Consider the following 22,606-nt stretch of genomic DNA (forward strand, 5'->3'; position numbering starts at 1 on the left):
TGTTCAGTGCGGCATAATGTTCAGTGCGGCATAATGTTGTTCAGTGCGGCATGGTGTTGTTCAGTGCGGGATGGTGTTGTTCAGTGCAGGATGGTGTTGTTCAGTGCGGCATGGTGTTCTGTGCGGGATGGTGTCTTTCAGTGCGGCATGGTGTCGTTCAGTGCGGCATGGTGTCTTTCAGTGCGGCATGGTGTCGTTCAGTGAGGCATGGTGTTGTTCAGTGCGGCATGGTGTTGTTTAGTGCGGCATGGTGTTGTTCAGTGCGGGATGGTGTTGTTCAGTGTGGCATGGTGTTCAGTGCGGCATGGTGTTGTTCAGTGCGGTATCGTGTTGTTCAGTGCGGTATCGTGTTTCTCAGTGCGGTATCGTGTTGTTCAGTGCAGTATCGTTGTGTTGTTCGTATTGTGTTTAACACTTAGCCTCTAACACTTAGCCTCTAACACTTAGCCTCTAGCATCTAGAAGGTAAATAAATAGGAAGGAAGGACTCACCGGTGACGTCTTCGCCCACGTCCAAGCGTTGTACTTTGTATTTTCATCCTTCTGACAGTGGAAAACATAGCCAACAAACACCGTGGAACCTAAACGAATGAAAGAAAACTATCATTTGGCCACAACCAACATTCACAGATACAACACAATGTGACGTGCGGGGTTGAGGTTAAAGGTTGAGTGAAGGGCCCTCGTTTTAAACTACTTTTTTGAAAAGGATTGGGAACAAGTAAGACGTATTTAATTTATTTAATGGGAAGTAGTAAGAGCTATTGAATTTAATCTATGTATTATATTCTATTGTATTGTATTCTGTTGTATTCTTTTGGATTGTATTCACACTAACCCCACTAAAACTTCAGCCCACAAAAACTCGCCTCTGGCGCCTAGCCTCTGGCACTTAGCCTCTAACACTTAGCCTTTAACACTTAGCCTTTAACACTTAGCCTTTAACACTTAGCCTAGAAGGTGAATGAATAGGGTTAAAGGTTGAGTGAAGGGACCTCGTTTTAAACTACTTTTTTGTAAAGGAGTGGGAACAAGTAAGACGTATTTAATTTATTTAATGGGAAGTAGTAAGACTTATTAAATTTATTTAATCTACTTTTCTTCCCAGGCAAAATTTGATGTGCTGCAATTCCAAATTTCCAAAGTGAATGAAGGAATGAAGTCCTTTAAATTATGATTTTGTATAAATACTAGGCATTAACACAAAATCGACGGCACAAAATGGGCAGACTTTACTTGTTTGAAAAGGACTGGTTACAAGACAGACTTTTTTAATTTATTTAATGGGAAGAAGACTTATTTAGTTTAATTGATCTATTTTTGTTCCCTGGCAAAATTCGATTTGCTGCAATTCCAAATTTACAAAGTGAATGAAGGAAAGAAGTCGTTTAAATTATGATTTTGTTTAAATACTAGGCATAGACACAAAATCTACGGCACAAAATGGGCAGACTTTACTTGTTTGAAGAGGACTGGTTACAAGACAGACTTTTCTGATTTATTTAATGGGAAGAAGACTTATTTAGTTTATTTAATCTATTTTTGTTCCCTGGCAAAATTGGATTTGCTGAAATTGTATTTTGCCAAATCTTGCCTTGAGACCTGATAGGAAGTATTAAACGCTTAGTTAAATCAATACAAGTTGGTAATAAGAGCGAGTAATGTTGGTTGAACCGATGAATGAAGGTTGAAAGCAATTTAAATTATGACTTTGTATAAATACTAGATATTAACAGAACATCTACTGCGCGAAATGGGCAGAGTTTACTTGTTTGAGAAGGAGTGGCTTATTCAAAACTAAGATTTATTTAATCTGTTTGTTCCCAGGCAAAATTGGATGTGATGCAATTCCAAATTTCACCACATGATGGTGCCCAATTTTGACTTCATAGGACATATTAAACACTTAGCTTGTTATTATGTTCAAGGTAATCAGATTTGTTTATTATTCTAATGGCCTCTTCAAAACTATTCTGGATTACTACTTTGGATCTATTCTACATTACTTGGCAACAACATACTCTGTAACAGATTAGGCAGTATAATCATATCTGTTAACTTGAGAGTGCCCACACTCAATCTACTTATCGTGATGTGTTAAATCAATTACTGTTAGACATTATTTGTCTGATAATCTACCAAATCTTTGAATTGAAGAATTTGTGATTTAATTAATAGCTTGTTGTTATGTTAAGGGTAATCAGACTTGTATATAATTCTAATGGCCTTCTTTTGAAAACTATTCTGAATTACAACTTTGGATCTTATATTACTTTGCAACAATCTACTCCGTGACAGATTAGGCAGTATAATCACATATGTTAACTTCAGTGCCCACACTGTATTTATTTATGGTTATTTGTTAAATCAAGTACTGTTAGACATGAAATAGGAAGTGTTTAACATAAATGTTATGGCTACTCACCATTGTAGCTCGCTCCTGGTCAATGATACGAGCCTCTTCTTGCAGTGGAAAACTTGCAGCCAACAAACACCGTGGAACCTAAAGGAATGAAATTAAACATTAACATTTCGCCTCGACCAATTTTCACACGTACAACGCAACGCGGCTACACTTCTGCTATTACAAACGTAAATCTCCTTAAACACAATGAGTGTTACTTACCGTGTACGCTCTAGACGGTCCAGTTGCAAGCAGAAAATAAAGATATTTCTGTTGATAATCGTCGCTGCTCAGTGGCTCACGGCCATCGCGCCAACAGATTTGAATTTTGGCGGAGGTTCGGGCAATTACGTCATATCCACGGCACATGACTGCGACGTAATACCCGCTTATCTGAAACGGCAGTTAAAAGTAGAGTTACATCAAGTTTTCTTGGAACCTAAACGAATGAAAGAAAACTATCATTTGGCCACAACCAACATTCACAGATACAACACAACGTGCGGGGTTGGGGTTAAAGATTGAGTGAAGGGCCCTCGTTTTAAACTACTGTTTTGAAAAGGAGTGGGAACAAGTAAGACGTATTTAATTTATTTAATGGGAAGTAGTAAGACTTATTAAATTTATTTAATCTACTTTTCTTCCCAGGCAAAATTTGATGTGCTGCAATTCCAAATTTCCAAAGTGAATGAAGGAATGAAGTCCTTTAAATTATGATTTTGTATAAATACTAGGCATTAACACAAAATCGACGGCACAAAATGGGCAGACTTTACTTGTTTGAAAAGGACTGGTTACAAGACAGACTTTTTTAATTTATTTAATGGGAAGAAGACTTATTTAGTTTAATTGATCTATTTTTGTTCCCTGCCAAAATTCGATTTGCTGCAATTCCAAATTTCCAAAGTGAATGAAGGAAAGAAGTCGTTTAAATTATGATTTTGTTTAAATACTAGGCATAGACACAAAATCTACGGCACAAAATGGGCAGACTTTACTTGTTTGAAGAGGACTGGTTACAAGACAGACTTTTCTGATTTATTTAATGGGAAGAGGACTTATTTAGTTTATTTAATCTATTTTTGTTCCCTGGCAAAATTGGATTTGCTGAAATTGTATTTTGCCAAATCTCGATTTGAGACCTGATAGGAAGTATTAAACGCTTAGTTAAATCAATACAAGTTGGTAATAAGAGCGAGTAATGTTGGTTGAACCGATGAATGAAGGTTGAAAGCAATTTAAATTATGACTTTGTATAAATACTAGATATTAACAGAACATCTACTGCGCAAAATGGGCAGAGTTTACTTGTTTGAGAAGGAGTGGCTTATTCAAAACTAAGATTTATGTAATCTGTTTGTTCCCAGGCAAAATTGGATGTGATGCAATTCCAAATTTCACCACATGATGGTGCCCAATTTTGACTTCATAGGACATATTAAACACTTAGCTTGTTATTATGTTCAAGGTAATCAGATTTGTTTATCATTCTAATGGCCTCTTCAAAACTATTCTGGATTACTACTTTGGATCTATTCTACATTACTTGGCAACAACATACTCTGTAACAGATTAGGCAGTATAATCACATATGTTAACTTGAGAGTGCCCACACTCAATCTACTTATCGTGATGTGTTAAATCAATTACTGTTAGACATTATTTGTCTGATAATCTACCAAATCTTTGAATTGAAGAATTTGTGATTTAATTAATAGCTTGTTCAGGGTAATCAGACTTGTATATAATTCTAATGGCCTTCTTTTGAAAACTATTCTGAATTACAACTTTGGATCTTATATTACTTTGCAACAATCTACTCGGTGACAGATTAGGCAGTATAATCACATATGTTAACTTCAGTGCCCACACTGTATTTATTTATGGTTATTTGTTAAATCAAGTACTGTTAGACATGAAATAGGAAGTGTTTAACATAAATGTTATGGCTACTCACCATTGTAGCTCGCTCCTGGTCAATGATATGAGCCTCTTCTTGCAGTGGAAAACTTGCAGCCAACAAACACCGTGGAACCTAAAGGAATGAAATTAAACATTAACATTTCGCCCGGACCAACATTCACACGTACAACGCAACGCGGCTACACTTCTGCTATTACAAACGTAAATCTCCTTAAACACAACGAGTGTTACTTACCGTGTACGCTCTAGGCAAAATTGGATGTGATGCAATTCCAAATCTATCTGAAACGGCAGTTAAAAGTAGAGTTACATCAAGTTTTCTTTTTTAATCAACACAATCATTTACAACCGTTGACCAGAAAGAATCGTCGAAATTCGACGTCCCCCACAAACGCCACGCTCACTCGCTTTTCAGGGCAACAAAAGTACTTCTTTTTAAAAACGATGAGTTGTACTTACCGTGTACGCTCTGGACGGTCCAGTTGCAAGCAGAAAATAAAAATATTTCTCTTGTTAGTCGTATGTTACCATCCGCTGTGTCTTTGTCAACATCGCCGCCATTTTCCTACTTCCTGCTGCGAGCCACGCCCACGGATTTAAATTTGGGCGGAAGCTCTTTCCATTGGCGTCGTTTTCGCGTATAGCAAATCCGATTGGTTGGGAAGGGGGCACGGTTATGCAGCCGAGGGGTCCTGTGATCGGTGGGATGTAAAGTAGGCGTCGACGTCACGTCCGCGTCACGTGACCACGACGTGGCAGACGTCATATAGCAACCGCTGTTTTGTTTAGTAGACTTACAGTTGTTATGCATTGACATAATGGCGCACACACCAAATAGATTTAAATAAATTAAATAATTCTTCTGCCCACTCTCTTTTAAACAAGTTAACTCTCCCCGCGGATTTGAATTCCGGCGAAAGTTACGCCCATCGACGTCACGTATGTCACGTGACCACGACGTGGCAGATGTCATATAGCAACCGCTGTTTTGTTTAGTAGATTTACAGTTGTTATGCATTGGCATAATGGTGTGCACTCAAAATAGATTTAAATAAATTAAATATTTCTTCTGCCTACTCCCTTTTAAACAAGTTAACTCTGCCCACGTCCATTGACGTCTTGTCTGCGTCACGTGACCACGACGTAGCGACGTCATATAGTAACCGCTGTTTTGACCAGTAGACTTAGTTATTATGCGTTGACATAATGGCGCACTGGTTAGCATGGCCACCTCTTAAGCATGATGATGCGGGTTCGACGCCTGATCAATGTTAGCATGGAGTGAGCTGAAGTGCATGGCGCTGAAGATTTGAATCTTTGAAATGCGCTGAGGTCTGACATATCAGGCAGAATGGTTTGCCATCACGTTCAACAAAAAATAGAAACTTTCCCACTCTGATTAAAACGTCCTGTGTTCATCTACGTATTTTCGTTTTGCTGTGCATCTTTTCCCTGCCATTTCGAGAGCCCAATTGACACTCATAGTTTAAAGAAATGTGTTTGCCCATCCTACTTTGTGGAATTTCACCACATGCGCTTTTGACCAAAATACCAAATTGAACTCAAGTGAAGCCAACACGCACAACCCCCCCCCCCCCCCCCCCCCCACACACACACACACACACACACACACAAATGTTGATATGAACATAAAAGAGCCGCATGCGGTTCGGGAGTTGCGGCTTGGCCAAACCTGTACTATACAACTTTATTTGTATAAAATTTTCACAACAGCTGTCACACAAACAAAGCGGGAAAAACCGAAGACGTGCGTGTTCCGCCCACGCTGGATTTATTTGCACCTTTGAAAAGACACCGTATTGCCGCAGATGTGGCAAAGAGTACTTTTGGGCATCTGAGACGGAAGGATGTCCAAAGCATCACGTCACCTGCTCTGGTAGGCATGGTGGTGGGACGTTGAGGTCAACCGCTTTGGGGTTGGCTGACTCTTTGATCGCAGGATGCCACACACTTGAAGACAGAAGCAGAAAAGCAGAGCTAAATGCAAAATGTACTCACCGGTGACTCCAATTTTTTTCCCCCCTGAAGAAACAGCTGGACGGGTGGCCCCGGCTGGCCAGTGGGACTCTTGTTATTCTGACCCTTTTTAGTGCGCGTTTGGGGCAACAACCGTTTTTTGTGGCGCTCTCTTCTGGTTCAAAAGTGCCCTGCATGTGAATTTGCTTTTCCTGCCTTCTGATTGGATGAGCGCCGGTGTGACGCGGTGCCTCTGTCACCGTGGCGGGGGGTATACGTTGGCATCGGAGCGTCTGCCAACGTCTGAGACCGGCTGGCAGTGTATCGGAGGTGTCGAGTGCGGTGCCGCTGGAGCTCACTCACCAGCTGGTGTTAGGGCCACAGAATGAAGGCCAAGGAGAAGAATAGAAAGAGAAACAGAAACTTCTCCTCCAATTGTTTGATTTGTCTCTTCTGAGCTTCGATGAATTCTTTCAGCTCTTTGTTCCTCTAGGACGGACAAATGGAAAGTGGCATTCAAAAGCCAGTAAGCGTGCAAGTAAGTGCCGGGCTGGCTTTGGGCCCTTACCTGTTGCGCGCTGTGCAGCAGATCCATTCTCTCTTGGAGGATGCAAGCGTCGCGCTCCCTCAACTCGCACATCAGGGCTCGCTTCCATTGGTCCACGGCGCTCCTAAGCTCTTCTCTCTGATCCGCCGTCAGCACGTCATTCACGCCAGCGTGGCTGGCTTTTTCGCCGTCCGTGGCGGGGCAGTCCCGCTGCGGTAGCGCCTCGTACAACATGGCCTCCAGCTCCAGGATCCTCTGGGCCGCAATCCTCGTCCATCAGTGGTCCGGCGGGAGATTTGAGGGCGGCTTACCTTATGAGCCTGGTCCATGGAACACTTCCTGAAGTCCAACTCTTCATCCAGGTAGCCCTTCTGCTTGCAGAACATATCCTAGCACAGCTCAAGGTCAGAATTGTTGGGGCACATTGCCGGAGTTCCCCTTGGCTGATGTCGCGTGTCTGTCTACCTTCTCACTTTCAATGTCCAACATCTTCTGTTGAAGTGCTGACTTGGTCACTTTGATGTATTCTAACCACTGAGGAAAGGCTGCTGTCACATAAGCAGAATGCGAGAGCGTGCGTGGACGTGCGCGTTACCTTCTCGGCTAGGGTGAGAAGGGTCCTGGCGTGAATCACGACCACCTGCTCCTCGTTGGTGAGATTCTGCAAGAGCCCAAAGGCACAGCGTCAACAAGCTTCTTTCAGCGCAAAGCCTTCCAAAAGTCACATTTGAGCCGCCGAGTCTCGTGGAGTGCGAACATAAGAGGAGTTCGACATACACTTACGGCGTTATAGCCCAGGATGTCCAGCTTCTTCATCAGATCACTGATGACGATGTCCGGGGGAAAGGCGCAAGGAGCAATGTAAGGTGTTCTGGGACCTCGGGTTAAGGTTAGGGTTGCGAGGGACGCCTTACGTACGCTCACGCCCTCGGCCTCGCAGTAGATCTGCAAAGGGCTGAGGCCGTATGGGAAACGGACTTGCAGAAACTTCAAGACGGGGGAGCGCCACTCCCTCTCCTGAAAGGCAGAGGCATGCATCCGTCCGTCCGTCCGTCCGTCCGTCCGTCACATCTCTGGCCTCAACACGCTTGTGCGAGTCTTCCCACCTCCAGCTCCAGGATGCGGAACTCAAGCAGTTCGTTTTGGTCTCGGATATCCTGGATGTGCTCTTTCAGACGCGCTTCTTCCGCCTCCATCCGCCTGACCTGAAAAGACAGTCAGACCTCATCTGCGGGGCTTCCCGACAGGTGTGACGCCAAGCGACTCCGCCCAGCGCCTTTCTTTCCGTCACCTTTTCGGCCAACTGCTGATTGCTCTGACGCAGCAGCTGCTTCTCCTCCACCCACTTGACATTCTAGAAGAGACAAACGCGTGGACAGCTTTGGAATGTTGTGTCATTTTCATCCACAAATTCTTTGGTTGACTGGAAAATGACATTTGCTTTTCTCCGCATTTTCCCAGCCACGTTCGGGGGGGGGGGGGGGGGGGGGGGCGGGGGGGTTGGTCCAGTAATGCCAGACGGATGAGTGACTGAAGAATGTAGCTATTTTGTCTGAGAAAAAGGTGTGCTCATTGATGAGCTTACCTGTCCTTGTTGCTTCAGCGCTGACTCCAGATCTGCTACTCTGCTTTGATAGTGACCCATTTCTACCATCAGCTTTTCTCTGGTCTGAAAGGAGGAGGAGGGAGGCTCCTCCTCCTCCTTTCAGACCAGAGAACACCCGAGGCTGGGTGAGAACGGGGAGGCTGCGACCCGGCCGGGGGTTGCGGGAAGGGGCGCCACCTTGATCTCCTTCTCGGCGTCGTAGTCCCCTTTCGCTGGTCTGGGCTAGCAGAGCGTAGGCTCGTTGCAGCGCTTGATATTCTTGCGTCAGCTGGCGGTAGCGAAGCTCCGCCTCTTCATGCACACACCAATGCAACACAGCACTAGTACCAGAATCAGTCAGACCGGCGACAAAGCACCCGCGACGCAAAGACGAGTCCGATTCCAGGCTGAAGAGGAATGTTTGGTGCCAATACGCTGGCAGAAATGGCGGGCTACCTCTTCGGGTTCCGTGTCGGGGGTTCTGTCGGTGTGAAAAGACAAGGACGATCCGTCCGAGTCCACCAACACGTCTTCGTCGTAGCCGTAAAATGTTTCGATGACCTGCGGGCGCGGAAGCAAACATCTCTCTGAACAAACTGAAGCGACACCTCACGATGAATCGACGAGAGGAACGATAGCGAGAAAAAGGCCATTTCATCTTGCGCAACACCAAGCAGCCGCAAACAAACAGACTCACCTTGCAGGACCTCACGCTTTGTTCCTCCTCAGAGATTCTCGACGTCGGTATCGTAGCAGCAAATCTCTCTCCTGTCGACACAAATAATCCGCCTTTGAGATTCTTTGGATGCAAAGGGAACGAACGGCTCCGGCGCAGAAACAAACGCGACTCACAATGACATTTCTGACATGAGCTCCTGTCTCCAGAGCCTGAAAAACACGTCACCGGCGATGATTGGAGGGACGCTCGTCTTTTCCAAAAGTGACAACTACAGGGTGTGTCAGGGTTTTCCAGATTATCTTTATCGTATCATTGTGTTGCTTTGACTTTGACTGCGACCTGTAATAAATAATATTATTTATCCCTTATTTATCCCTATCGCTTATCCCTTCCTACACAAAGTCGTAAAACACCCCTTGCTATGTTTTGACTAGAGGTCAAGGGCTTCCTCTATTCAATCCACTCTTACACCCACCCTGTTTCTCTTAATTAAAATGCTCGTGCAGGAGCCGAGAGTCAGACTTCATTCGTACAACGGATGGACTCTCCACCTGCAGGTGTCCAAAAGAACTTACTTGTCTCCCGTGTGGTTCTTGCAAAATAAGTTGGAGCGAGCGCAACTCTAACAGGGTGCATTTTGCCACTAGCTGCCTACGGACAATGACGTCGCGCTCGCGGCTCATGGTTGACGGGCTGAGCAGCCGGGCAAGTCCGTCGTTTTCAGCGCACAGCGAGTGGCAAAGGCGCTGACAAAACGGGAGCTTTGAGCTGCTGAAAACGGCAAAACAAGTCTAAAGCGTGTTCAAACGCGTGCGCACAATGCTCCTGCTTGAAAGGTCGGAATTTAAGGGGCCAATTTTTTGGATGGCGGCCGCCGGCCAAGCTTTGGACGGAAAAGGTTTCCTGGCGACAGCGAGCGAGCGCGGCGCTGCCGTACGTGCACCGAGTCGCCTGCCTGAAGACCTTGGACAAGTCGTCGATGATGTGCCGCTGCTCCACAACTTGAAGGAACTCCATTTCACCGTCCTGCTGGCCGCAACCGCGGTCCAGGTCATTGAGCGAACTAGGCCTTCTCTGTGGAACACAAATGCAGTGGACTCTGTTGGCACGCCGCCGTTGTCCGCGTCGACTTACCAAGCTTGCCATCTCCTCGTTCTCCTGGGTGACAAAGCGCACTTTGTTTTCAAGGCGACACAGCACCAGCGAGAGTTCTTCATTCTTCCTGCTCAGGCGTTTGTTTTTGTACAGGAGTGGCAGAAACTGGCTTTCTGTTTCTCTCAGTCGCTTTAGCTGCAAGCATGAAGTGCGGGATGTGAAAGACGCACAACACGCGGGCCAGAACGTATCCATTCCTTTTGCATCGGTTTGAACGGAATCGTGGCTTTGGCTCCCAATAAAAGACATCTACCAGGCAACCGACTCGCCGCGCCGCTCAACTAATAAGCAAGCGCAATGGGTGCCTCGCTGGATGGCGCGCATCAAACGTAGCGCAAACCTTCAAGCGTGCCGTCAATAAATTACCAGTTCATTGCGCTCTTCAGAAAGCAGGGCGTTTCGATCCTCCAGTTTCCTGATGACTGCGCTGAGCTCAGCGATTTTCAGATGAAACCGTCGCGTGTCCCGATCCTCCTGAGACTGAAAACGCCCCGCAACACACACACACAAGCACTCGTTCAAAGTTCAAAACTGTTTTTGTGCTACCTTCCTCCAGCAACGAACTAAGTCATGCGTACTGCAAGTGTGTGATGAGGTGGCTTACGCAATGAAGAGGATTGCTAGTAGCGGCGTTGACCCCACTTCCAGGGTAGTTTAGGCCCGCCCTTTGGGAATCCCTCAGGGCAGCGATCTGCTGCTCGGCAGCCTGAGTCTGCAGCTGAAGGCGGTGGACGTGGCCGGCCCCAGGGTTTCATCCAAAACACTAACCGCTCTGTCTTTCAGCTTGATCTCATCCGTCTGGATGTACAAACGGGGAGCGCTCAGGCAGGCGGGCAAACTCATTTGCCAGAATTGTGACAAAAACAAAGAGAGCAACCGGCCAATTTTGTTCTTGAATCGACTAGAACACCTTTGCTGTGACAAAAGCGAAGCGAGCAACCGGACATTTTCTTCTTGTGAAATAGAATAGAATAGAATGCCTTAGGTGTCATTGCACTGCAGGTATACAACGAAATTGGGAACATAGTCACGCACCGCGCATCTGATCAGTCCTACCAGTCGGCGGATCTCCCTCTCGCAGTCTCTCTTGGTTCGGCTCAGCTCCTCCCGATGCTGGTGATGAGCCGATCGGAGCTCGGCCGCTCGGGACTGCCAGGCCTGCTAGGCCGCTGCCAGGGCTTCTTCCGCGCTCCTGGTGGAGGCGACACCGCTCGGTCTCCCGACACCGCCGCGTCTCCTCCACCTCCGCCAGCAAAGCGCCCCCCCTCCTCACCTGAGCAGACATTGCGCCACACCGGGCCGTTGAGACCGCAACGGAGCGCCGCGACGCTTACTGGGGACAAGCTACACAATACGGTAGCGGCCGCATCGAAGCCCGACGTGGCGTGCGGATAGTCAGACACGGATAGAGCGGATCACCTTGTCCATGGAGCCGTCCCTCAGGCTGAGAACCAAGGCATTCAGTCGCTGGATCTCTCCATCTTTGACTTTGATCACTCTCATCAGCTCCATTTCATGCTGCCGCAGTAATGTCTCCCTGGTAATGGCTAACTCTTTCTGCTTCTCCTCATGGAGTTTGCTTTTGAGTTCCGTCATGGCGGCGGTGGCACGGTGGTGCTCCGCCCGCAGGTCCTGACTTCTCTCTCTCTCCAGACAGCTGACCTGACATGACTTAGACTTAGACAAACTTTATTGTCATCTTGTCTGCACATGGTGCATACAAAACGAAATTCCGTTGCATACGTCTTACAACAAAGTAGTGATATTGCAGTTGAATAGAAGTAACATATCCTATGAAAATATATATATATACATATATACTATATATATATATATATATATATATATTAAAAATAAGTATAAAGTGCAGCAGTGATAATTATGCAATAGTGCAAGTAGGCAAAACAGTATTCAAGAGTGTGCAGAGGAATGCTAAACCATGTATTAAACTTCTATTTAAAGGGTTTATACAAGTTCAGTAAAGTTGGTAGTGCGAGATAGTGCAAGATAGAGGTCCGTAGTGTCATAAAGTACAGTTCTGTGAATGTGTGATGCAGAGTTCAGTTTAGAGCTCAACAGTTCTAGTGTTCAACAGTCTGATGACAGCAGGGAAAAAGCTGTTGCAGAACCTGGTGGACCTGCAGCGGATGCTGCAAACCTCTTCCCAGAGGGCAGCAGGGAGAACAGTCCATGGTGGGGGTGTGATGGGTCATTGATGATGTTACGGGCACGGGACATGCAGCGCTGAGATGAAATGTCCTGAATGGAGGGAAGAGGAGCCCCTATGATCCTCTCTGCTGTCCTCACCACTCCTCACGTTCTTCCAATCGGAGGCGGTGCAGCCTCCACACCACACAGAGAGACAGCTTGTCAGAATGCTCTCTATGGTGCTCCTGTAGAACGTCCTCATGATGGGTGGGGGCAGGTGGGCTCTCCTCATCCTCCGCAGGAAGTACAAGCGCTTCTGTGCCCTCTTGACCAGTGCCGTAGTGTTCATAGTCCAGGTGAGGTCTTCTGTGATGTGGACCCCCAGGAATTTGGTGGTGCTGACCACCTCCACAGCTGAGCTGTTGATGATCAGTGGAGCGTGGTGAGGCTGTTTTTTCCTGAAGTCGACGATGATCTCCTTCATCTTCTCCTCATTCAGGATCAGGCTGTTTTCTCTGCACCAGCCCACCAGCTGCTCCACCTCCTCTCTGTAGTCCAGGTCGTTGTTGTCTCTGATGAGCCCCACCACCGTTGTGTCGTCTGCTGACTTCACGATGTGATTGGTGGTGAACCTGAGGACGCAGTCGTGTGTCATCAGGGTGCACAGCAGGGGGCTCAGGACGCAGCCCTGAAGGGAGCCTGTGCTGAGGGTGATGACATCAGAGGTGTTCTGTCCGACCCGGACTGACTGAGGTCTGTTGGTGAGGAAGTCTAGCAGCCAGTTGCGAAGGGGGGTGTTGAAGCCCAGGTGTTCCAATTTTCCTACCAGATGCTGTGGGATGATGGTGTTAAACGCTGAGCTGAAGTCCAGGAACAGCCTCCGCACATGGGTGTTCTTCTCCTCCAGGTGAGCCAGGCTCAGGTGAAGAACGGAGGAGATGGCGTCCTGAGTGGAGCGGTTTTGCCGGTCGGCAAACTGGAACGGGTCAAATAATAGGGGGAGTCTGGAAACGATGTGACCTTTAAGCAGCCTTTCGAAGCACTTCATCATAACCGGAGTCAGTGCAACAGGCCGGTAATCAATAAATTAGGTGATTTGAGGTTTCTTCGGCACCGGAATGATGGAGGCAGTCTTAAAGCACGCCGGCACTGTGGCTTGGCCCAGCGAGGTGTTAAAAATGTCTGTGATGACCCCAGCCAGATGACTTGCACATTCCCTGAACACACGCCCAGGAATGTTGTCGGGGCCAGGGGCCTTACAGGGGTTGACTCTCCTCAGGGTCTTCAACACATCGGCGGAGTCAAGGCAGAGTACCTCCTCTTCCTGATGGGGGACAGTTTTAACTGCTGGAGTGCCGTTTAGTGCCTCGAACCTCCCAAAGAAGTTATTTAGACCATTTAGAAAGTCAGCATCAACTACACCCACCGGGGGGGGGGAGGGTGAGTTGTAGTCTGTAATCGCCCGTATGCCTTGCCACATACTCCTGATGTTTTTGACGTCGTGGAAACGATCCTGAAATTTTCGACTGCGGTCTCGCTTCGCTATCCTGATGGCACGGTTCAAGTTGGCTCTCGCTGTCCTCAGTGTCTCCTTGTCGCCAGACTTGAAGGCAGAGTTCCGCGCTCGTAGCGTTTGACGTACCTCCTCAGTCATCCAGGGTCGTTGGTTGCCCCGGGTGATGATATTCTTAGTGGTGCTGACGTCCTCGGTGCATTTGTTGATGTAGGCTGACACAGTCATGGCACACGCATGTCTAATCTACATCGGGAAAACTGGGAGGGAGGGAGGCAGGCAGGGAGGCAGGCAGGGAGGCAGGCAGGGAGGCAGGCAGTGTCTGTCTGTTGAGGTTTTCACCTTGTTCTTCTCCTGCTGAAGTTCTAACTGGACGTCCATCAGTTTGGTTCTCAGCTCGTCATTGGCGGCCTGAAGGGCGTCCGTTCGCTCCGCCTTGGCCCGCCCTGCCGGAGCTCGTTTGGACATCTCTTACTCGAGTCTCGCCCGGTCGTCAGTCAGAGATCACAACATTTGTACCTGGAGAGCACAAACGCAGCGCTGTTTTCCACTGGCTTCGAACTCAACTTCAATCGGTACCGTAACTTACAACATCATAAACATAGAACTAGCTTGACTTATTCATTGAATAAATGCATTTGGTTCTTCAAAACTGCATCACGCAACATAGCGTGACCGAGACGGCCGTTATCCACCTGCGTGAAGTTATTTGGTGAAATGAATGAGATGTTTAAGACACCATCGTTCTGTCTCTATGTAGATGAAGGGAAATAATCGATTGCTGAAGGTCCAAAGGTGTTGTGATAAACAAATAAACATATTAGTGATTAGTGACATATTTGTGATAAACATATTAGGCAGGATAATCACATATGTTAACGTGACTGCCCACACTGTATTTATTTATGGTTATTTGTTAAATCGAGTACTGTTAGACATGAAATAGGAAGTGTTTAACATAAATGGAAGACGAAAGGGGTACTCACCATTGTAGCTCCTGCTGGTCAATGATACGAGCCTCTTCTTGCAGTGGAAAACATACAGCCAACAAACACCGTGGAACCTAAAGGAATGAAATTAAACATTAACATTTAGCCTCAACCAACATTCACAGATACAACGCAACGCAAACTACACAAACGTAAATCTTTTTAAACACAATGAGTTGTACTTACCGTGTACGCTCTAGACGGTCCACTTGCAAGCAGAAAATAAAGATATTTCTGTTGATAATCGTCGTGTTTGTATCCGGTGTCTCGCTCAAGGCCATTGCGCCCACAGATTTGAATTTTGGCGAGAGTTCAGCCTATTGACGTCATTTCCGCGGTGTAATACCCGCATATCTGAAACGGCAAAGTTAAGAGTAGAGTTAAATAAAGTTTTTAGTCAACGCAATAATTTACAACCGTTGACCAGTCGAAATAATCGTCGAAATTTGGCGTCTGTGGCTGGAAGCAGACGCCGAGTTCGACATTCCTCCCAAACGCCACACTCCCTCGCTTTTCAGGGCTAAAAAAAAACAGTTGTAATTACCTTGTACGCTCTAGACGGTCAAGTTGCAAGCTGAAAACAAAAATATTTGCCTTGTTAGTCATCGTGTTACTAACCGCTGTGTCTTGTTTGCCAGAACTGCCGCTTTCCTACTTCCTGTTGCAAGCCACGCCCACGGATTATAATTTTGCCGTGAGTTCCGCCTATTGACGTCATGTCCGCGTCACATGACTGCGACGTAATATTATCTAAAACTGTTTGTGCGGTATTGTGTTGTTCTGTGCGGTATTGTGTTATTCTGTGCGGCGTCGTGTTGTTCTGTGCGGCGTCGTGTTGTTCAGTGCGACGTCGTGTTGTTCAGTGCGGCATGGTGTTGTTCAGTGCGGCATGGTGTTGTTCAGTGCGGCATGGTGTTGTTCAGTGCGGCATAATGTTGTTCAGTGCGGCATAATGTTGTTCAGTGCGGCATGGTGTTGTTCAGTGCGGCATGGTGTTGTTCAGTGCGGCATGGTGTTGTTCAGTGCGGCATAATGTTGTTCAGTGCGCCATAATGTTGTTCAGTGCGGCATGGTGTTGTTCAGTGCGGGATGGTGTTGTTCAGTGCAGGATGGTGTTGGTCAGTGCGGCATGGTGTTGTTCAATGCGGCATGGTGTTGTTCAGTGCGGGATGGTGTTGTTCAGTGCGGCATGGTGTTGTTCAGTGCGGCATAATGTTGTTCAGTGCGGCATGGTGTTGTTCAGTGCGGCATGGTGTTGTTCAGTGCGGCATGGTGTTGTTCAGTGCGGCATGGTGTTGTTCAGTGCGGAATGGTGTTGTTCAGTGCGGCATGGTGTTGTTCAGTCCGGGATGGTGTTGTTCAATGCGGGATCGTGTTGTTTAGTGCGGGGTGGTGTTGTTCAGTGCGGGATGGTGTTGTTCAGTGCGGCATGGTGTTGTTCAATGCGGCATGGTGTTGTTCAGTGCGGGATGGTGTTGTTCATTGCGGCATGGTGTTGTTCAGTGCGGCATGGTGTTGTTCAGTGCGGCATGGTGTTGTTCAGTGCGGCATGGTGTTGTTCAGTGCGGCATAATGTTGTTCAGTGCGGCATGGTGTTGTTCAGTGTGGAAAGGTGTTGTTCAGTGCAGGATGGTGTTGTTCAGTGCGGCATGGTGTTGTTCAATGCAGGATCGTGTTGTTCAGTGCAGCATAATGTTGTTCAGTGCAGCATGGTGTTGTTCAGTGCGGCATGGTGTTGTTCAATGCGGCATGGTGTTGTTCACTGCGGGATGGTGTTGTTCAATGCGGGATCGTGTTGTTCAGTGCGGCATAATGTTGTTCAGTGCAGCATGGTGTTGTTCAGTGCGGCATGGTGTTGTTCAGTGCGACATAATGTTGTTTAGTGCGGCATAATGTTGTTCAGTGCGGCATAATGTTGTTCAGTGCGGCATGGTGTTGTTCAGTGCGGCATGGTGTTGTTCAGTGCGGCATGGTGTTGTTCAGTGCAGGATGGTGTTGTTCAGTGCGGCATGGTGTTGTTCAATGCGGCATGGTGTTGTTCAGTGCGGGATGGTGTTGTTCAGTGCAGGATGGTGTTGTTCAGTGCGGCATGGTGTTGTTCAGTGCGGAATGGTGTTGTTCAGTGCGGCATGGTGTTGTTCAGTGCGGCATGGTGTTGTTCAGTGCAGGATGGTGTTGTTCAATGCGGGATCGTGTTGTTCAGTGCGGCATGGTGTTGTTCAGTGCGGGATGGTGTTGTTCAGTGCGGCATAATGTTGTTCAGTGCGGCATGGTGTTGTTCAGTGCGGCATGGTGTTGTTCAGTGCGGCATGGTGTTGTTCAGTGCGGCATGGTGTTGTTCAGTGCGGCATAATGTTGTCCAGTGCGCCATAATGTTGTTCAGTGCGGCATGGTGTTGTTTAGTGCGGGATGGTGTTGTTCAGTGCAGGATGGTGTTGTTCAGTGCGGCATGGTGTTGTTCAATGCGGCATGGTGTTGTTCAGTGCGGGATGGTGTTGTTCAGTGCGGCATGGTGTTGTTCAGTGCGGCATAATGTTGTTCAGTGCGGCATGGTGTTGTTCAGTGCGGCATGGTGTTGTTCAGTGCGGCATGGTGTTGTTCAGTGCGGCATGGTGTTGTTCAGTGCGGAATGGTGTTGTTCAGTGCGGCATGGTGTTGTTCAGTGCGGGATGGTGTTGTTCAATGCGGGATCGTGTTGTTCAGTGCGGGGTGGTGTTGTTCAGTGCAGGATGGTGTTGTTCAGTGCAGGATGGTGTTGTTCAGTGCGGCATGGTGTTGTTCAATGCAGGATCGTGTTGTTCAGTGCAGCATAATGTTGTTCAGTGCAGCATGGTGTTGTTCAGTGCGGCATGGTGTTGTTCAGTGCGGCATGGTGTTGTTCAGTGCAGGATGGTGTTGTTCAGTGCGGCATAATGTTGTTCAGTGCGGCATAATGTTGTTCAGTGCGGCATAATGTTGTTCAGTGCGGGATGGTGTTGTTCATTGCGGCATGGTGTTGTTCAGTGCGGCATGGTGTTGTTCAGTGCGGCATGGTGTTGTTCAGTGCGGGATGGTGTTGTTCAGTGCAGGATGGTGTTGTTCAGTGCGGCATGGTGTTGTTCAGTGCGGCATGGTGTTGTTCATTTCGGCATAATGTTGTTCAGTGCGGCATAATGTTGTTTAGTGCGGCATGGTGTTGTTCAGTGCGGGATGGTGTTGTTCAGTGCGTTATAATGTTGTTCAGTGCGGCATGGTGTTGTTCAGTGCGGCATGGTGTTGTTCAGTGCGGCATGGTGTTGTTCAGTGCGGCATAATGTTGTTCAGTGCGGCATAATGTTGTTCAGTGCGGCATGGTGTTGTTCAGTGCGGGATGGTGTTGTTCAGTGCGGGATGGTGTTGTTCAGTGCGGCATGGTGTTGTTCAGTGCGGCATGGTGTTCAATGCGGAATGGTGTTGTTCAGTGCAGGATGGTGTTGTTCAGTGCGGCATGGTGTTGTTCAGTGCGGCATAATGTTGTTCAGTGCGGCATGGTGTTGTTCAGTGCGGCATGGTGTTGTTCAGTGCGGCATGGTGTTGTTCAGTGCGGCATAATGTTGTTCAGTGCGGCATGGTGTTGTTCAGTGCGGCATGGTGTTGTTCAGTGCGGCATAATGTTCAGTGCGGCATAATGTTGTTCAGTGCGGCATGGTGTTGTTCAGTGCGGGATGGTGTTGTTCAGTGCAGGATGGTGTTGTTCAGTGCGGCATGGTGTTCTGTGCGGGATGGTGTCTTTCAGTGCGGCATGGTGTCGTTCAGTGCGGCATGGTGTCTTTCAGTGCGGCATGGTGTCGTTCAGTGAGGCATGGTGTTGTTCAGTGCGGCATGGTGTTGTTTAGTGCGGCATGGTGTTGTTCAGTGCGGGATGGTGTTGTTCAGTGTGGCATGGTGTTCAGTGCGGCATGGTGTTGTTCAGTGCGGTATCGTGTTGTTCAGTGCGGTATCGTGTTTCTCAGTGCGGTATCGTGTTGTTCAGTGCAGTATCGTTGTGTTGTTCGTATTGTGTTTAACACTTAGCCTCTAACACTTAGCCTCTAACACTTAGCCTCTAGCATCTAGAAGGTAAATAAATAGGAAGGAAGGACTCACCGGTGACGTCTTCGCCCACGTCCAAGCGTTGTACTTTGTATTTTCATCCTTCTGACAGTGGAAAACATAGCCAACAAACACCGTGGAACCTAAACGAATGAAAGAAAACTATCATTTGGCCACAACCAACATTCACAGATACAACACAATGTGACGTGCGGGGTTGAGGTTAAAGGTTGAGTGAAGGGCCCTCGTTTTAAACTACTTTTTTGAAAAGGATTGGGAACAAGTAAGACGTATTTAATTTATTTAATGGGAAGTAGTAAGAGCTATTGAATTTAATCTATGTATTATATTCTATTGTATTGTATTCTGTTGTATTCTTTTGGATTGTATTCACACTAACCCCACTAAAACTTCAGCCCACAAAAACTCGCCTCTGGCGCCTAGCCTCTGGCACTTAGCCTCTAACACTTAGCCTTTAACACTTAGCCTTTAACACTTAGCCTTTAACACTTAGCCTAGAAGGTGAATAAATAGGGTTAAAGGTTGAGTGAAGGGACCTCGTTTTAAACTACTTTTTTGTAAAGGAGTGGGAACAAGTAAGACGTATTTAATTTATTTAATGGGAAGTAGTAAGACTTATTAAATTTATTTAATCTACTTTTCTTCCCAGGCAAAATTTGATGTGCTGCAATTCCAAATTTCCAAAGTGAATGAAGGAATGAAGTCCTTTAAATTATGATTTTGTATAAATACTAGGCATTAACACAAAATCGACGGCACAAAATGGGCAGACTTTACTTGTTTGAAAAGGACTGGTTACAAGACAGACTTTTTTAATTTATTTAATGGGAAGAAGACTTATTTAGTTTAATTGATCTATTTTTGTTCCCTGGCAAAATTCGATTTGCTGCAATTCCAAATTTACAAAGTGAATGAAGGAAAGAAGTCGTTTAAATTATGATTTTGTTTAAATACTAGGCATAGACACAAAATCTACGGCACAAAATGGGCAGACTTTACTTGTTTGAAGAGGACTGGTTACAAGACAGACTTTTCTGATTTATTTAATGGGAAGAAGACTTATTTAGTTTATTTAATCTATTTTTGTTCCCTGGCAAAATTGGATTTGCTGAAATTGTATTTTGCCAAATCTTGCCTTGAGACCTGATAGGAAGTATTAAACGCTTAGTTAAATCAATACAAGTTGGTAATAAGAGCGAGTAATGTTGGTTGAACCGATGAATGAAGGTTGAAAGCAATTTAAATTATGACTTTGTATAAATACTAGATATTAACAGAACATCTACTGCGCGAAATGGGCAGAGTTTACTTGTTTGAGAAGGAGTGGCTTATTCAAAACTAAGATTTATTTAATCTGTTTGTTCCCAGGCAAAATTGGATGTGATGCAATTCCAAATTTCACCACATGATGGTGCCCAATTTTGACTTCATAGGACATATTAAACACTTAGCTTGTTATTATGTTCAAGGTAATCAGATTTGTTTATTATTCTAATGGCCTCTTCAAAACTATTCTGGATTACTACTTTGGATCTATTCTACATTACTTGGCAACAACATACTCTGTAACAGATTAGGCAGTATAATCATATCTGTTAACTTGAGAGTGCCCACACTCAATCTACTTATCGTGATGTGTTAAATCAATTACTGTTAGACATTATTTGTCTGATAATCTACCAAATCTTTGAATTGAAGAATTTGTGATTTAATTAATAGCTTGTTGTTATGTTAAGGGTAATCAGACTTGTATATAATTCTAATGGCCTTCTTTTGAAAACTATTCTGAATTACAACTTTGGATCTTATATTACTTTGCAACAATCTACTCCGTGACAGATTAGGCAGTATAATCACATATGTTAACTTCAGTGCCCACACTGTATTTATTTATGGTTATTTGTTAAATCAAGTACTGTTAGACATGAAATAGGAAGTGTTTAACATAAATGTTATGGCTACTCACCATTGTAGCTCGCTCCTGGTCAATGATACGAGCCTCTTCTTGCAGTGGAAAACTTGCAGCCAACAAACACCGTGGAACCTAAAGGAATGAAATTAAACATTAACATTTCGCCTCGACCAATTTTCACACGTACAACGCAACGCGGCTACACTTCTGCTATTACAAACGTAAATCTCCTTAAACACAATGAGTGTTACTTACCGTGTACGCTCTAGACGGTCCAGTTGCAAGCAGAAAATAAAGATATTTCTGTTGATAATCGTCGCTGCTCAGTGGCTCACGGCCATCGCGCCAACAGATTTGAATTTTGGCGGAGGTTCGGGCAATTACGTCATATCCACGGCACATGACTGCGACGTAATACCCGCTTATCTGAAACGGCAGTTAAAAGTAGAGTTACATCAAGTTTTCTTGGAACCTAAACGAATGAAAGAAAACTATCATTTGGCCACAACCAACATTCACAGATACAACACAACGTGCGGGGTTGGGGTTAAAGATTGAGTGAAGGGCCCTCGTTTTAAACTACTGTTTTGAAAAGGAGTGGGAACAAGTAAGACGTATTTAATTTATTTAATGGGAAGTAGTAAGACTTATTAAATTTATTTAATCTACTTTTCTTCCCAGGCAAAATTTGATGTGCTGCAATTCCAAATTTCCAAAGTGAATGAAGGAATGAAGTCCTTTAAATTATGATTTTGTATAAATACTAGGCATTAACACAAAATCGACGGCACAAAATGGGCAGACTTTACTTGTTTGAAAAGGACTGGTTACAAGACAGACTTTTTTAATTTATTTAATGGGAAGAAGACTTATTTAGTTTAATTGATCTATTTTTGTTCCCTGCCAAAATTCGATTTGCTGCAATTCCAAATTTCCAAAGTGAATGAAGGAAAGAAGTCGTTTAAATTATGATTTTGTTTAAATACTAGGCATAGACACAAAATCTACGGCACAAAATGGGCAGACTTTACTTGTTTGAAGAGGACTGGTTACAAGACAGACTTTTCTGATTTATTTAATGGGAAGAGGACTTATTTAGTTTATTTAATCTATTTTTGTTCCCTGGCAAAATTGGATTTGCTGAAATTGTATTTTGCCAAATCTCGATTTGAGACCTGATAGGAAGTATTAAACGCTTAGTTAAATCAATACAAGTTGGTAATAAGAGCGAGTAATGTTGGTTGAACCGATGAATGAAGGTTGAAAGCAATTTAAATTATGACTTTGTATAAATACTAGATATTAACAGAACATCTACTGCGCAAAATGGGCAGAGTTTACTTGTTTGAGAAGGAGTGGCTTATTCAAAACTAAGATTTATGTAATCTGTTTGTTCCCAGGCAAAATTGGATGTGATGCAATTCCAAATTTCACCACATGATGGTGCCCAATTTTGACTTCATAGGACATATTAAACACTTAGCTTGTTATTATGTTCAAGGTAATCAGATTTGTTTATCATTCTAATGGCCTCTTCAAAACTATTCTGGATTACTACTTTGGATCTATTCTACATTACTTGGCAACAACATACTCTGTAACAGATTAGGCAGTATAATCACATATGTTAACTTGAGAGTGCCCACACTCAATCTACTTATCGTGATGTGTTAAATCAATTACTGTTAGACATTATTTGTCTGA

At 45.4% G+C, this 22,606-nt stretch overlaps 1 pseudogene; it reads right to left on the reverse strand.

Annotated features, from left to right (window-relative positions):
- Window positions 1-6,237: 6,237 nt before the first annotated feature.
- Window positions 6,238-21,319, reverse strand: LOC148377909 (janus kinase and microtubule-interacting protein 3-like; annotated as a pseudogene).
- Window positions 21,320-22,606: the final 1,287 nt, after the last annotated feature.

The sequence above is a fragment of the Syngnathus floridae genome, unplaced genomic scaffold (assembly GCF_059516105.1).
Source record: "Syngnathus floridae isolate MCC-2025c unplaced genomic scaffold, RoL_Sflo_1.0 HiC_scaffold_76, whole genome shotgun sequence".
Taxonomy (NCBI): Eukaryota; Metazoa; Chordata; class Actinopteri; order Syngnathiformes; family Syngnathidae; genus Syngnathus; species Syngnathus floridae.